This window comes from Tenrec ecaudatus, chromosome 5 (assembly GCF_050624435.1).
Source record: "Tenrec ecaudatus isolate mTenEca1 chromosome 5, mTenEca1.hap1, whole genome shotgun sequence".
NCBI classification, from domain to species: domain Eukaryota; kingdom Metazoa; phylum Chordata; class Mammalia; order Afrosoricida; family Tenrecidae; genus Tenrec; species Tenrec ecaudatus.
Window position 1 is genome coordinate 144,032,849 of NC_134534.1, and position 15,317 is coordinate 144,048,165.

A 15,317-nucleotide genomic window follows, 5' to 3' on the forward strand; every position below is an offset into this window, starting at 1 on the left:
CCATGAACTTTTTAAAAACTCTCTTGTATGTACCAAACAAATGACCAGTATCAACTATATATATATATATATTTAACCTTACACATCAATAATAAAAAGTCATAACTCAATGTAAACTAAGCAAAAGGGCTTGAACATATACTTCACAGGAAAAATAATGAATACTGATATTTCCCCCTCAGAGAAACTCTAATGTAAGGCGTGAGGAGACGCCGGCCTACATCGACCACAAGAGGCACCGTTATCAAAAAGACTGACGCTATCAAGTTCTTACAAGAATGTGGAACAATAACAGCACACACAAGAACATGTACTGTGTAATTACTCTCATGCACAGTTCAAAAACTGATCAAACAAAATTACAGTGTTTGGAGATGCATAGATACTGATGGTAAAATTATAAAGCAAAGCCAGGAAGCAATCACCCTCAGAGCAAGGCCAATAGCTCCCTTTGTGGGGGAGGTAGAACAGGGTAGTTTTGAGAATGATGGATGGGAGGCAGGGGAGGCAGGCAGTACCTTTCCAGGGTTTGTGGTAACTCGTATGTTTCCTTTATATTAATTCTGTGTGCCATTCACACAGTCTTTGTACTTTTCAGGCTATGTCATATTTCACCATTAAAAATAACTAAAAATAAATCAGATAGATGAAGGTTTTAAAACTAAAGAGAAGAATCGAAAGGACAAGCTTGATTAATTGTTGGCTGAGTATTCAGTGATTCTATCACAGGCTTAAGCAAAATTAAGTAATTGCTTCATATAATGTTTACAGATAGACTTTTAGTGCATCACGGAACTGACTCTCTCTCTCTCTCTTGGCCATATTCCCTGATTTTAAGAAGCCATATAGCAAAGAACTAGATCATTACTGGAGGAATGCTTGAGTTTTACTAATTCTTAATGATACCACTTAGAATTTAATATAGACAAATTTTGCTGTGCATTTGACAAGTATTATCTTGCATAAGCTGCACAAAATCACACTAAGATTTTCAGGTGGGGAAATTGAGGCTTCAAGCAGATCTGTGACTTGCACAAGGGCTTTTAGGTCAGAGGTGAAAACATCAGGATTCAAATCCAGGCCACCAGACTCTGGAGCCAGCACTTTGCACTGAAGCCAGGGGATCTCGATTTAGAATCACCTTAGCTTGCTTATGTTCTAGCTAGCTGAAGACAAGAGTCAAACATGGCACCTGGGGTTCAATGTAAAGGTTCTGTTGTTTCTTCACTAACGGTGCTCGGTATTTTGTCGAGTTTGACATGCCCAATCATCACTACCCTACTGCCAGGGAGAGAATGCTGCCCCCAGTTTCCCTATGCATCAATAGTTAATGAGTAAATGTTTGCTGGCAAGCCAAAACTGCATCCACTAGAAAAATAGGGATGAATCATAACTAATCAACTTTGGATGGTAGCATGCTCATGTTGTATTCTTGGGATTCACAAGCATCCTCAGGATTCCACTCAAGTCTTTCCAGTTATGCTTTTCTCTAAAGATAGGAGCTTTTCACCAATAATCTGAAATTAGCTCTAGAATTCCATAGCATTTGCAAGATCGCTGAGAGAGTGAAGCAGTGGATAGGCTGGGCTAGAACACACATTAAACTTGGAATCGCCACGCTCATACAAAGGCACAAACTGGGCATTTGGCCTCAGCTCACCCGATGAGTGCTGCTCCCTGCAGTGAGGCATGAAGACAGACAGAGAAGGGCTCCAGCAGGGTCCTGGCAGCCGATCTACTCTTGAACTTGGAGAAGGCTGATGCAGGAGACGCCTCGGAGTGATGGGAAACAGGAAGGCAAGGAAGAGATGATATCATCCTGCATTCCTTTATTCACCCTGCCCCTCATAGATAAAAGTTCAGCTCCTCTAAATGAGTAGGTGCCCTTGGGTCGGTATCAAACTAGAGCAACCCCGTATACAACCAAATGAAACATGTCCTGGTCCTGAGCCATCCTCACATTTTTACCTGTTTGAGGCCATGATTGGGGCCATTAAGTCAAGCCTTCTCAGGGAGGTTCTGAGATAACTGAAAACACCAGTGATTGGGTCAGACTACCTGTGGGAGTTACATAATCTCCTGTCAACTTAAGCAAAGGGGTGGAGCTTAGGCTGTCTATCAGGTCATAGCCTCTGTGTGGGCTTGGCCTTCTCCTGAGGATTCTGGGAACTTCGCCTTCCCTTTCCTGCTGTTGAGACACTCAGAGGGCTGGAGAAGACACAGGGAGACCCACACCAGTGTTGAACTGCTTCTACGGCTACTGGATCACAAGACTTTCTACCCTCTTGCCTGTGATCTGCCTGCATTCAACATTATTGCATGTGCTGCGTGAGTCTAAAGACGAATTTATGGACTAGTATCTAGCATATAGACCAATATCAGACTTACAGAATTGATCTGGACTAGGCTGGGATTTTTTCTCAATATGCAATTGCTTTATATAAAGCTTCTTTCTTGTATACATTTAGGAGTATCTATGAATTTCTCTACTCAACCCTGACTAACACACTCACCTTTATCTTCAAAGTGATGTCTTTGCTTTTGAAGACTTTGAAGGGATCGTTTGCAGCATGTTTCCGCAAAGTAATACAACTTTTAAATGTTTTGACTGTGCCTTCCGTAGAAATGAGCCTGGTGGTAGAATGGGTTAAGCATTGGTTGCTATATTAAGAGTCAGTGGTTCAAACCCAGCACCCGCTCTGTGGGAGAAAGATGAAGCAGTCTGCTTCTGTAATGACTTGCAGCTTCAGAAACCCCGTAGTGCAGTTCTGTCTGTCCTGTCCACGCACCAGGGGTTGGGACTGACTTGAGGGCAGGGTTGGATTTCATAGATGTTGCTTGTGGATCCAAGTAAAACGAAATTCTTGACAACTTCACTCTTCTCCATTTATCATGATGTTGCTTATACTCCAACTGTGATCCTTTTGCTGTTATTGAAGTATAATCCACATGGAAGCCTTTATTCTTTGATCACCACAAGCAATTGCTTCAAGTCCTCTTCACGTTCAGCGAGTATATTTGGGTCATACACCCATCATAGGTTCTTAATAAGTCTTCCTCCAATCCTGGTGTCACATTCTTCTTCCTATAGTCCAGTTGCTCAGATAATTTTCTCAGCACACAGAATGAATAAATGCAATGAAAGGGGGTATCCCTGATTTTAAACCAGGCAGTCTCCCCTTATCTGTTTGAATGACTGTCGTGGTCCAACTACAGATTCTTCCTGAGCAGTTAAGTGCTCTGGAATGCCCATGCTTCCGAAGGGTAGCCATCGTTTGTTAAGATCTCACTGGCCATGCAAAGAGCACTGGCGACAGCAGAGGCATTTACTACTTGCCCTCTTGAGAACATTTTAAAGATTGAGGTTCTAAGCTCTCAGTCACTATCAGAATCCCACTTTGGGGATGCACAGTGTGAGGCTCAGGAGGGTACACCCTTGCCCTGTAGGAACTGGGGGTGAATCTGAAGCAGTAAAGGGATGCCAGCATGAGCCAGTGTGTCAGAGTGCCATGCTGGTTGGCAGCACAATGTCCACCTCACCTGTGCTCGCTCTGGTTTCATTGCCTTCGCCCACGATAAAGCAGTTCACCTTGTGTAACTGTGTCTAACTCTCCACGAGTCCCCACCCCACCCCCCGCCCATGCCCCAACACACAATTACATGTCCTACAGGAGCCACCCCACGGTCTAAGATTAATCAATCAATTTTTATGCATATTTAAGAGATTTTTTCAAAGTGTGTGAGGTGGTGTGCAAGATGACAGATCACATAATAATTAAAGCATTAAAAGAACCCTATTGAGGATTCTCTTTCTGTCAGCAGATATCTTTAGGTCAAGGAGTCTATAAAAAAACAGCAGATCATTTTCATTCCTTTAAGAGAGGCAAAAATGACTTTGAATGTAATTAAATGTTCTTACCAATTTTTCCTCTGCTACAACGTCACATCTTAATCCAGCGAGGCACACACACACAGTTTAGAACTGTTGGCATTCTGAGCTGCAAACTGATGGTGTGGTATTGCTCTGAAGGTGTGAAAGCCCATAATATTGCTTGAATAACTTTTTAATTAGAGCTGACAAGTCAGAGTTGGAGCTACAGGCCAACGAAGCTTTCTAACAGGGGGAGTCTCGTCTCAGCAGAACCGCCCTCCCTCTCCTATTCAACCGCGCAGGTGTCTCCTGCCCATTCCAGAGCTATCAGTTTGCAGCCCGGATCGTGTCTGCTCTCTTCCTACAGCATTTACCTTCGATGCTCTTAGCGAAGTTTTACTCTGTGGCTCTCTGACCAAGGCTCTGTTACTTCGAGGAGCAGTTTCTCTCTGTTTGTTTGTGAGATAGAAGAGGTGTGTGTGAGTAGTTTTCATTTTTCAATCCCTTTTAAGGAATGAAACCCGGCAAAGTAGTGCAGAAGTTTAAAAGGAAAGGCATTTTCAGTGAATACCTCTTTCTGCGTTGGAGTTCAGGATTTGGCAGTTGGCATTTTTGATAAGGAGCCCTGATTGCGTAGTGGTTAGCACTGAGCTGCAACCCTTAAGGTCAGCAGTTCGAAACCACCAGGGCTAAGAGAGAAAGATGGAGCTTTCTACTCCCATACACAGTACAGCCTCAGAAACTTACAGGCTGTTCTACCCTATCCTATGTTGTTTCTACAAGTGCACATCAACTTGATGGCAATGAGTTATGGATTGTTCTTGTTATTGTTTTTCGAGAGCATGATGTGAATCAACTGTGACTAAAATTCCAAGTCTATAGCCTTCAACTCACAAGAGGTAAGCCAAGAGACTAAACACTTTTAAATAGGGAGTCCTTGAAGATGATGACTTTTAAAAAGGAGGCCAGATCATGGTCCCCACACGGAGAGCCAGCCAGGGCCCCGATCATAAGAGACCTTGCAAACCCTACCCACTCTACCCCAGCTTGTCTAGTCCCTCGCTGTCAGTGGGTAAAGTCAAACCACCTCCCAACACAGGGCCCTCACACTTCTTGTCCCCTCTGCTTGGAATGCACTCTATCCCTTAACACACACCCAGTGGTCCCTTCCTGGAAAAAGCAATTCTCAAGTCCTGCAAATGAGCAATCAGCTGTCTCCTATCAGTGGTAAAAGAACCCTGTGTTGATACCCCTGCCATGTAAAATCTGGGACTCCAGCACTGAGTGGTCAGAAGGGAGTTCAGAGAGCAGCTTATCCAACGTATTTTTGTTAAGGGGAAAAAGAGCAAGTGGCCCAGAGACACTCAGTGACAAATCTAAAAGCTCGAAAGTGTCAAACCAAACTCTTTGCTCAGGGGACACCAGAGTCAACTGGCATAACATAGCTCCCACTGATCTTCTACAACCTACTTTGCTGAGTTCCTGGAGTCTTGAGAACTTGTGAGTGGCTATCCAAGTTGCAACTGTTGGTCTCTCCTTGTCCAGAGGACAGCAGGGTGAAAAAATCTGAAGACACATGGAAACAGTTATTCCAATGGACTAATGGACCACACAGACCTGAAGAACTAGGTGGTTCGCGATCTAGCCACCACCTTCTCTGAAAGAGGTCACATTAGAAGGTTCTGGTCAGAGAAAGAGAAAAACTCAAAATCATGAAAAAGACCAGGCTTACTGGTTAGATAGAGACCAGTGGAACCTTTGGAGCGATAGCCTCTAGTAGCCCTTCTGGTCTAGAAAAGAGCTCAATGTTTACCCAAGGCAGGACTATCAGGCAAACAGGAATAGAAGTGAGGTAAAGTACGCACACCTTCGAACAATCAACCCTTTGAGATAACCATGGCAACTCTCGCCCAAGGACTAACACGAGGAGGAGGATGAAAGGAGGGAATGGAAATCGGAAAAGCGAGGGCCCTCGGGAGTGAAACAGAATGCACACACACTCCGGAATGGAAAACTGATCTGCTCGGAACCCTCCAGGCAATTCACAACACGAGGTTCACAGCAGAAAGTGGACTCTTGGTATTCCCAGTCTCCACGCAAATGTGTACAGAGACATGGCTGGGAGAGGCCTCTGCAAGGTCTCACGAGGCGTGTGCCCGCTGTGTTGAAGAGTGTCATTTTTCTCCTACTGCAGTCAGCATTTCATCCTAAGGTATTAGACCCCTTAATGAAAGCAGGGTGTGAACGCCTCTCTCCCCACTAGCCCTCCAATGGGTTTTCTTGCCAGTGTTCAAATCACCATATCGGGTGCCAAGTGGAAGGCAATTCAGTTCAACCTATTGGTGGATTCTACCATACTTTATAGGACCATTGCTTTCGTGGTGCTATAAATATGGCCCTCAAGATATGGTCCATTTGTTTGGGGTGAAAAGCCCTGCTAGGCCTAGTCCACCTTTCACCATCCGTCTAAGGATGACCTATTTTATTTGCATTGTATCCTGAGCGACATGGAAAGCAAATGGAAGTACTACCAGCCTGAACACTTCACAGTCACCCCATGAAGCTGCCCAAGGTGTTGAACCACTCCAAATTCTCCATGTGACGATCCTGGAGTATTTGCCTATCATCCCTGGGCAAACACACCCTTTATTCCATTACAAAGCTGTCCGCACCCCAGACACAAGCGCCATTAATTGAACAGCACACTCTGCAAACTCAGAGCCATTCATTCTCAAAGGTGGCACGCGCTGTGCAGGACTCGGAAAATCCTATTACAGCCGCAGAACACCCGTGAGAGCCAAGGACAAGCCGGGAAGGTCACCCGCAGAAGCCTGAGCAGAAGAAGGAGCTGTCCGAGACAGTACATGCCAGAGCCTGCCTGTCTTGTGCTTTGCCGTCGCCCCCGCGGAGGGGCTCGAAGGAAGGGGAAAGGTGACACATGGCTGACTTTCATGTCTCAAAATTAGTTTCTCTCCTGAACAACGCGAGCAAATAGAAAGTAATCCTGTTTCATTTCGACCAAGTAGCAAGAAGTAATATCAGCTGCCGATTTAAAGACAAATAAAGCCCGTTCTTCATAAGCCCCTCGGAAAGAGGAGCAGCCTTTGCGGGGCCCAGAACCCCGGCAACTGGGTGCAAAGGGGCGCGGGCATGGAAGGAGGAGGTTTCAATGAGCAGCAAGAATATATGCCCCAAGGCGCCCAGCGCAGCCACCGCACCCTGCAGCTTCTAGCCCAAAGCAGGCGCTGCGGTGTCATTTGCCAGACGCAGGAAGGGCCCTGCATCTTCCGTGCCTGTTTGCTGTTCTTTGCCTGAATAGATCCCTTCAAAGAGGGGTCAGGACATTGGTCACCATGAGCGACATCGATGGGGCGAGCCCCACCCTCCCCCCTTGCAGAGGCACCTGTCACACTGTCCAGTCTGCTCTCTGTGCCCTGGGAGGCAAGCACAGTTGCTCAGGAATGCTCCCTCTCCCCCCGTTTCTGGAGAAGTGACCCCCTTGTCTTCTCATGGAGGGCTGTCGTGTGATCATACCGTGCGTGTGAGGCGCCAGAGGAATTGTTCAGAGTGAGAAAACTTGCCTGGAACGTGCCCTGCTCTCTGGAGTCACAGGGCTGCGTCTTTGGCGGCAGTGTTTGAGGTAACCCCTTCCTATGTGGAGTTGGAAGTGTAATTGCATGGCCTCAGCGATACTAATCAGTGTGACTCTGTGCTCCCTGCCATCTCCCCCTCCGCTCCTCCCTACCCACTTACTGAAAGAGATTGCCACCAGCGGCTGTTTGGGTCCAATTTCTAAGAGCAGTTTATTAAGAACAAGACTGGAAAGCAGAGGTCAGGGGTGCCTGCCCTCAGAAAATTGCTCACCTTGTTTTCAGTGTGAACAGAATGGCTTTCCGGATCTCTGCCTCTCTCTTGCCAGCCAGCCAGGAATTGAAAAGAATTCCTTGGAAAAGAAGTGAGATGTTAAAGAGGGTTTTATTGTTGTTGTTAGGGCCCCAGGGCTTTTCATTCATTAGTGAGCCTGGTTTATTTTGATTTTGTTTTTAAAACTGTTTGAGGCCACCCACGACAGACTATGTTCTTCTTCCTCATCATACAGCTGCCCAAGGCACCTTGGAAAAAAGGCCTGGTGATGCACTTCCCAAGAACCAGCCTCTGGAAGCCTCTGGAGCACCCAGGTCATCCCTGACACACATGGGATGCCATGAGTAGCAGTTCACCAGGCCTTTCTTCCTAGTCTGCCTTCATTTGAAAGTCCAACTGAAACCTGTCCACCTGTGGAACCCGACAGGCATTTGAAAGCCTCTGCAGGCATGGCTTCCATGGCCGCTGCTGTGGTTTGCATTTGTCAGAAACACTACCATGGAAGCATAGCGCTTGTTTTCTTTGTGTGGTGCAGCAAAGGCTGCAGGAGGTAGACAACATGACTGAGAGTTGAACATCTGCAGCTGACGCCAGCCGAGACCTGCCTCCAGCACCTGGATGATTTTTTAGCATTGTCACATTCCGGCAGAAGAGATCTTTTGGACACAGAGAAGGGGAGACAGGCTTGGAATGTCTCACCACCACCTTCAAGCCTCCCCTCTGTGTGAAGATCAGCTTCCCTCTGGCCTGTTGAGAATTCCTAGTCCCAAACCTTCTCCAGTGAGCCTGTGTGTAGCCAGCTCCCTTCCAAGTTCACATGCAGAAAAGAGAGCCTGGAGTCCCTTATTTTCCCTTCAGAGCAGCCCAGGTCCTCTCCCCTGGGACTGAGGGAGAAGGTGTACAGAGGCAGACTGGATGTCTTGAAAACAAGATTCCACTCTCTTCTGTAGTAAGAGGCTTAATGTAGCCTGAGGTCCTCAGTGTGTTCCAGCAGCCAGTGTGGTTCAGTTCATTGCCTGGGTGAAGCCAGCATCCCCTGTAACCCCTCTGCCTTCACCCTACACCCTACTAAACCATGTCAACAGACCACCTGTCCAACTTCAGGACAGGTCACCCTCCTATCTCAGTGCCGTGTCTGTCAGGGAAGTTCATCCGAGCTCCCATGTCCAGAGTCTTTATGGAAACTTCGTTCAATTAGCATGATGAGCATCGTTGAGCTCAGTACCCAGCCCTCGCCCCTCCCAAGAGGCTGGTTGGACTTTCTAATAGCACCGGTCCTCCATAAGCAGCAAAGACACTGGGTCACCCCATAAATTAAAAAAAAATGCAAGTCACCTCGTAGAAACTAGGGACCACGGCCAAATTCGTTGGGTAAAGTTCATTGTGCACCTTGGTTCTCGGTTGCTTGGGGCTTCCTGGCTAGCTGTGCAATACCAATATGAATAATCAGGCTCTTTCCTAAATACTCTCTGCGGCCTCAGTGAGGTGTGCAGCCCCAGTGAGGTGTGCTTTACATTGCCTGAGACACTCAACCGGTCACAACACGGTTGAACTTGAACCCACGGCTCCTCTCCTCAAAGTCTGACATGCTCACCCACTATATTCAGGCTTGGAGGTGGACTCAGCTGCCCATAAGTTTCTCATGGGGGAAAGAAAGTGCTGAAGATAGAGCGTTCCGATGCTTGGCAGACCCTCTGGATGCCAACGCCGTGTGAGGAATGAGGTGCAGGTGCACTGTAAGCAGGCTGGCAGAAAGGCTCCAGCTTTCAGTAGAGGTATTGAAATCACCGGGCTGGTGTCAGGAAGGGCGGGCATGGGAAATAACGTGGGTCAGTCAAAAGACCAAAAATAAAACCGAGCAGAACTTCTCCTAGGACATAAATCTGCCCTCGACAGGCGAGGCGGAGGAAAAGAAAGGGCACATCCATTTTCGGGGCTGCACAGGTGCCTCCGACTCAAAGTCAATAATTGTTCAAGGACAAGGGCAGTGATGGATGAACGGGAGATGACCTGTATCTCCAGACAAGGTGGGTGGTGCTGGGTGCAATGGGAAATGATCTGAATGTCATACAGTGCCAGACAGGTCCCCTTCGCAGGGAGGAGGGGCACATTCACTGCGGCCTACACCCCAGTCCCCTCCCCTCACAGCAAGTCAGGGAGAGTGGATGGCATGGTCCAGCACTCCGGCAGGAGGGCTTCTAACTTCAGTTGGAAGCAGGGGGACCTGTCATCTGTGGTCTGGATCCCAGAAGGGACTAATTAGTATTCCAAAGGGATTCTCTGCCCCTTGCTCTCTGCCTGGTGCTGCTGGTGGTGTTCTGGTTAGGTGCACGGAGTCCGTTCTGACCCATGTGCCTGACAGAAGGCAACACTGCGCCGCCCTGTGGCACCTTCACGATTGTTCCTGTGCTTGAACCCTGAGTTGCAGCATGGTGTCAACTCAGGTTGCTGACTCATTGACAAAGGACAGTGATACCAGGAATACTTTCAGGATTACCATTGGTGGACAGGTTTCCATCAAACTTTCAGACTAAGGCCGACTCAGAAGAGAGGCCCCTTGAATGACTCCAGAGGATTCGACAATGAAACCTTATGGATCACAACAACAATCCTCTGTGTGATCGTATTGCCAGAGGAAGCCGTACACCGAACGCTCTCACAGCACTGGAGCTCACCAGTGATGGGGAAGATGGCCCTGGCCCTGGCAAGGTGGCCTGCGGCAGCCATGGGTAAGAACAGACTGAATAGCAATGACTGACCCGCAGACTCACAGAGAACACTACCCTGTAGCAGAGACTGAGTGTGTGATAATGCGACCTCAAGGAGGTGGCGGTGGTAATCCATCACAGGGTGGGGCTGCTCCTGAACGACACATTGGCAGCTTGCAGGAGTCTGTGTTCTGGGAACTGAGCCTCCTTGGCCTACACATCCTCAGACCTGCAACCAAACCACAAGGACCAAAAGGCACCTGAAACACCACTGAAGTCCTCACTACCATCCTTTGCCTTGCATTTATGCGTTCCAACAAATTTCTCAAAACCTCTTCATGCGTCACGCCCCTGACGGCGGGCTCAATCCCTACGTACTGTTGCTCTCACTTCCCACCTTCCCCACCTTGCCTGACATGGAATCCATGAAGCCCTCCCCACCCCCACCCCTCACAATGGACTCTTCTCTTTACAGCACCACTCTGTTCTTTCTAAAGTCCTCCAAGGGAGGAGCTGCCGCTAGTCCAATTCTTGACCATACCTACTTTACTGGGAAACAATCCAGACCCAGAAGCCCAGAGTCCAGCCAGTTCTCCTTTGGGGGTGGAGGCAGGGGATCAGAACTCTGGAATATTTACTTAAGCTCTAGCAGGGTTGGACCTGGACTAAACTCCCAGGAACTGTTTGTATTCTCTTCTCAGATGGGAGTAAAGGACTTTCTCCCAATTGCCTATTTTACAACAAGTAGAAATGACTTCTTTTAGACCTCACCCAAATCCTTGACAGACCTTGACCTTGAAACAAACAAACAACAACAAAACAGGCTCTGCCTCTCTAGAACAGAGAGAGAAGGGTAAGAGGACAGGGAAACACCCAGAAGGGAGGGAATGATCACTGTCAAACCTCCAGGGAAAATGTTAACAATGTCACTGAGCAATGTGTGCACCAATTGTTAAGTGGGACTTTAACCGGCTCTGTAAACTGGCACGGAAACCACAATAAAATCATTTAAGAAGAAAAAAAAATAGTAAGCAAACTGTCTGCCACACAATGTTTTTTGTCATTCTGGGACTGAACACCTACCTCAGAGTCATATGGAGAGTTTGTTAAAATCACAAAGTCTTAGACCTCTGTCAAGACCTGCTCAGACAGCATTTGGGGGTCAGAGAGCAGGACGTGGTTTTTAATAAGCTCATCGGAAAATTCTTATAGTGGCTCGAGTGAGGAAGCCAACCTTGCCTTAAGAAAGATATGAAATGGTTTCACTGGTGTGTAAGCTCCGTGGCCATAAAGGAGACACTCAAGGGGCCCAACAGTTCACCTTGTGTGGTACAGGCTGGGGGCAGAGGTCACAGAACCTGGTGCGGCTGCAGAGAGGACAGGCATCGGCAGGGTTGGAGTAACCCCTACCCAGCCCTGGCACATAATCTGCCCCCAACAAGGTGGGCCTCTCAGAACATGTTGACGCCAATCTAACCAAAGAGCAGGAGGCACACTTTAATTCTGTTTATCGACATGACTCAAACATGCCATTGTTTCTAACTAAATGTTTGTTTTTATGTTCTGTCATTTCCAGGCACACAAGTAGCTCGCACAAATCCCAAGGCGTGTGGGAATGGGCCTCCTTCTCTAGGACTTCTCGGCGTTGGAAATGAAGCTAAGCAGCCTTTGTCATATCCTGCAACTCTGCAACCTTTCTCAAAGCATTTTCTTATTACACTTGCGGAAGCCATTGGGGTTACATTTCAATCACGGTGATTGACAGATTCACTTCCAAGCAGCAACTCTGGCGGCCTTTCCACACTTTCTCGGCTATGTACTTCGAATAGAACCTTTCCTAAGTTGTCCCTTGGCTTGGGTGGAAATAAAATCATAGTTAAAATATTTATCCCGTGTGTTGGCTAACTGAAAACTTGATATTTGGGAGCCTCTAGAAGGCAAGGCTGTGGACGTTGACCTCTTAGAAGAAATGCACTTCCTGTAAGCCCAAGGTTCCTTTGGCTTTGACATTTGTAGCTAAGCTAATAGAAGAGACATGCACAGCTTCCTGGGTTAGGGGCTCCTCCTGCCCGGACTGTGAGATCACAGGGCTTGGGGGAATTTGATGACATTAGCTTCATGAAACCAAGAAACATGTAAGGCGGTAAATCTGACAACTTGGGTGGGCTGTTTGAGGGGTAAGAATGTGAAGAAAGGCCCAGGAAACGCTTCTGATATTGGCTTAAGAATCTCTCTCCTCCCCCCTTCCCATGCATGTAGAAGTGGGACCTTGAATAAGGAAGAACAAAGACGACTCAAGGCATACGGATTAGTGTTGGTGATGAATATTGAAAGTACCATAGACAGCCAAAAGGACAAACAAATTGTCTTAGAAGAAGTTCAGCCAGCAGGCTCCAAGGATGATGAGACTTTGTTTCACATAGTTTGGACATGTTGTCAGGAGAGACCAATCCCAGGAAAAGACACCGTGCTTGGTCACGGAAGGGGGCAGCAAGAAAAGAGGAAGACCCTTGCCCAGATAGATTGACAGACGGGCTACAACCAGAGACTCGAGCCTGGGAACCATTGTGAGGCTGGTGCAGGAGCGGGCAGTGTGTCCTGCTGTTGTGCACAGGGTCGCTAGGGGTCAGAGCGGGCTCGACGGCACCTCACAACAGAAGCAGCCACCACAACAACAGCTCCAAATCAGGAAATGGGACACATATTTTCGGGGACACAATAGGAATATTTTGGGTGGCACTAGAGGCACTCATCAAGCTACCACATCGGGCATCTGGTTTCTGATCTGTTACGGGTATAAGCTGGATCTAACCCTGTGACACCTGCTTGAAAACCTTAGCGCATGTCTTTACCTGGAACTCTATTCCTTGGTCACGATGAATATGTCGTACTTTGTTTGAACTGTGAACCCATCTGGTTCTTTGGGGTTGTTTTGCTGAAAGAAAGCAGCACTGTGGTCAGAACAGGGCATGCTCAGAAGATAAAATGCCACGAAAGAAGAACCCAAGGACAAGTATTCTGTCACCAACCTGGCGGTTGCTGATGTGTGGTCCAGACCAGACCACCCCAAGTAACCTTCTCTCTTACCCCCAGCAGGCAAACCCTGGTCCTCTCTCTGGTTTTGCAAGCAAGTGCTTGTTGCCTTTTGCACCGTTCACGCCATAGCTTTGATTCAAGGGTGAAATGAGCCCATCATCCCCGGCAGGCCAGTCAGTTGGGTCATACCTCGGGTCTACTGAAATTTTAAAACCCTGCAAGTGCCTCATTTTTACCTGATCCTCCATGGATTTATCCCATTCCAGCCCTTCCCTTAATTTTGGAGACAATAGGTTCATCCTCTAGTTCAAGGGCAACCCCTTTAAGTCCTTATGTAGCTTGTAGGCATGCTAATTGACCAGGACTATTTACGGTGTCTTTGCAGGGGTCCTCAAACTTCTTCAACAGGGGGCCAGTTCATGGTCCCTCAGACCTGTTGGAGGGCTGGACTATAGTTAAAAAAACGAACTATGAACTAATTCCTATGCACACTGCACATATCTTATTTTGAAGTAAATAACAAAACTAGGCAAAAAACACCCAGTGGGCCAGATAAATGTCCTTGATGGGCCACATGTGGCCAGCAGGCTGTAGTTTGAGGACCCCTGCTTTTGAGATGTTTCAAACATTGCTAAAAGCTTGCTGATATAAACATCAGAAAAACCACTAACTCTCCCATTTGCTAAAGCAATGGGCTCCATCAAGATGACCAGGCAATAGTTTGCTCTGTTTGCCACATGGTCACGGTGAGCCTGAGTCAACTCAATGGTGCCTCACAAGAACCTCATTTACTAGAAGAGCCTGGTTTGCTTGCAGCAATTATGGAAAACTACATGGAGAAAATATTAAAGTCTGAAAAACTCTTGGGCAGTTGCTATTTCATGTTATCTCTTCCTGAACCCAAATACCCAGCAGGTTGTGCTTTCTTACCTACTCTGTCCTCCTTCCTTCTACTCAAGCCTCAGACTGAGGTGTGCTTCATTTTCCCCATTGGCCCGTATCTCTTGATTGTACCAGCTCAACATGCTGATGAGAGAAAGATAGCCGTTTTTGCTGTACAAACACTGTCATTATGTCTACCAATGTTAGCTTATTTAAACCCTGTAAGATTCATACCCAAGGGTTATGTTAACTTGCTCAGTGTCACAAAGCTGGTAGGTAGTAGGATTAGGGATTTGAACTCAGGTCTGATTCCTCCCCCAAAACCCATGCTCTTTGGAGAATTGCTAACTAGGCCTCATAGTACATACAATGACTAATTTCTGTCCTGCACTGTCTATTGGATTGGCATGTTGGTCTTTCATAAGAAAAAAAATGTTCAATGGGAGAGTGACAATTAAAACAAGGCAGAGGATATTCTAACATTTCAGCAGTCAAACCACCTCTTTAATCATGCAAAGAAAGGCGACTGATGATAATTTTATCTCTTCATAATGCAATGTCTCATAACATTACAAAACACATTACAAAAATGTTTACCGTGATTCTGAGATAATATGTGTTAGCCAAAGGGTTAATGACCATCAGATCTAGAAATCCTTCAGAGTAATATAATTTGTACTTAATTAGTAAGTTATAGAAAATAATTAGTACTGCATCACTCAGCCATATAAGTTCAGAGTGTTGAGCAAAGATTTGACTCTGGGGACTAAGGCCCTGGTCCGCCCCATTGCCTCATGCGTGTGAGCGTTAAACCGAACAAGATTGAACAAGGAAGACCGAAGCAGAATCGGTGCATGTGAATGGTGGTGCTGGAGAAGAATACTCAAAGTACCATGGGTGGCAAGACAGAACAAATCGATCTGTCTGTCTGATCTGTCTTGGAAGCAGTGATACCA

At 46.9% G+C, this 15,317-nt stretch overlaps 1 protein-coding gene across 4 annotated transcripts in view; it reads left to right on the plus strand.

Moving 5' to 3' along the window:
• Nucleotides 1-12,298, plus strand: part of FHIT (fragile histidine triad diadenosine triphosphatase) — a 1,786,389-nt gene extending 1,774,091 nt beyond the window's left edge. For all 4 annotated transcript variants that reach the window (XM_075550745.1, XM_075550742.1, XM_075550743.1 and 1 more), the window contains one exon: nt 12,020-12,298. The gene's annotated coding sequence lies outside the window, so the exon portion shown is untranslated. The remainder of the gene's footprint in view (nt 1-12,019) is intronic.
• The last annotated feature ends 3,019 nt before the right edge of the window (nt 12,299-15,317 follow it).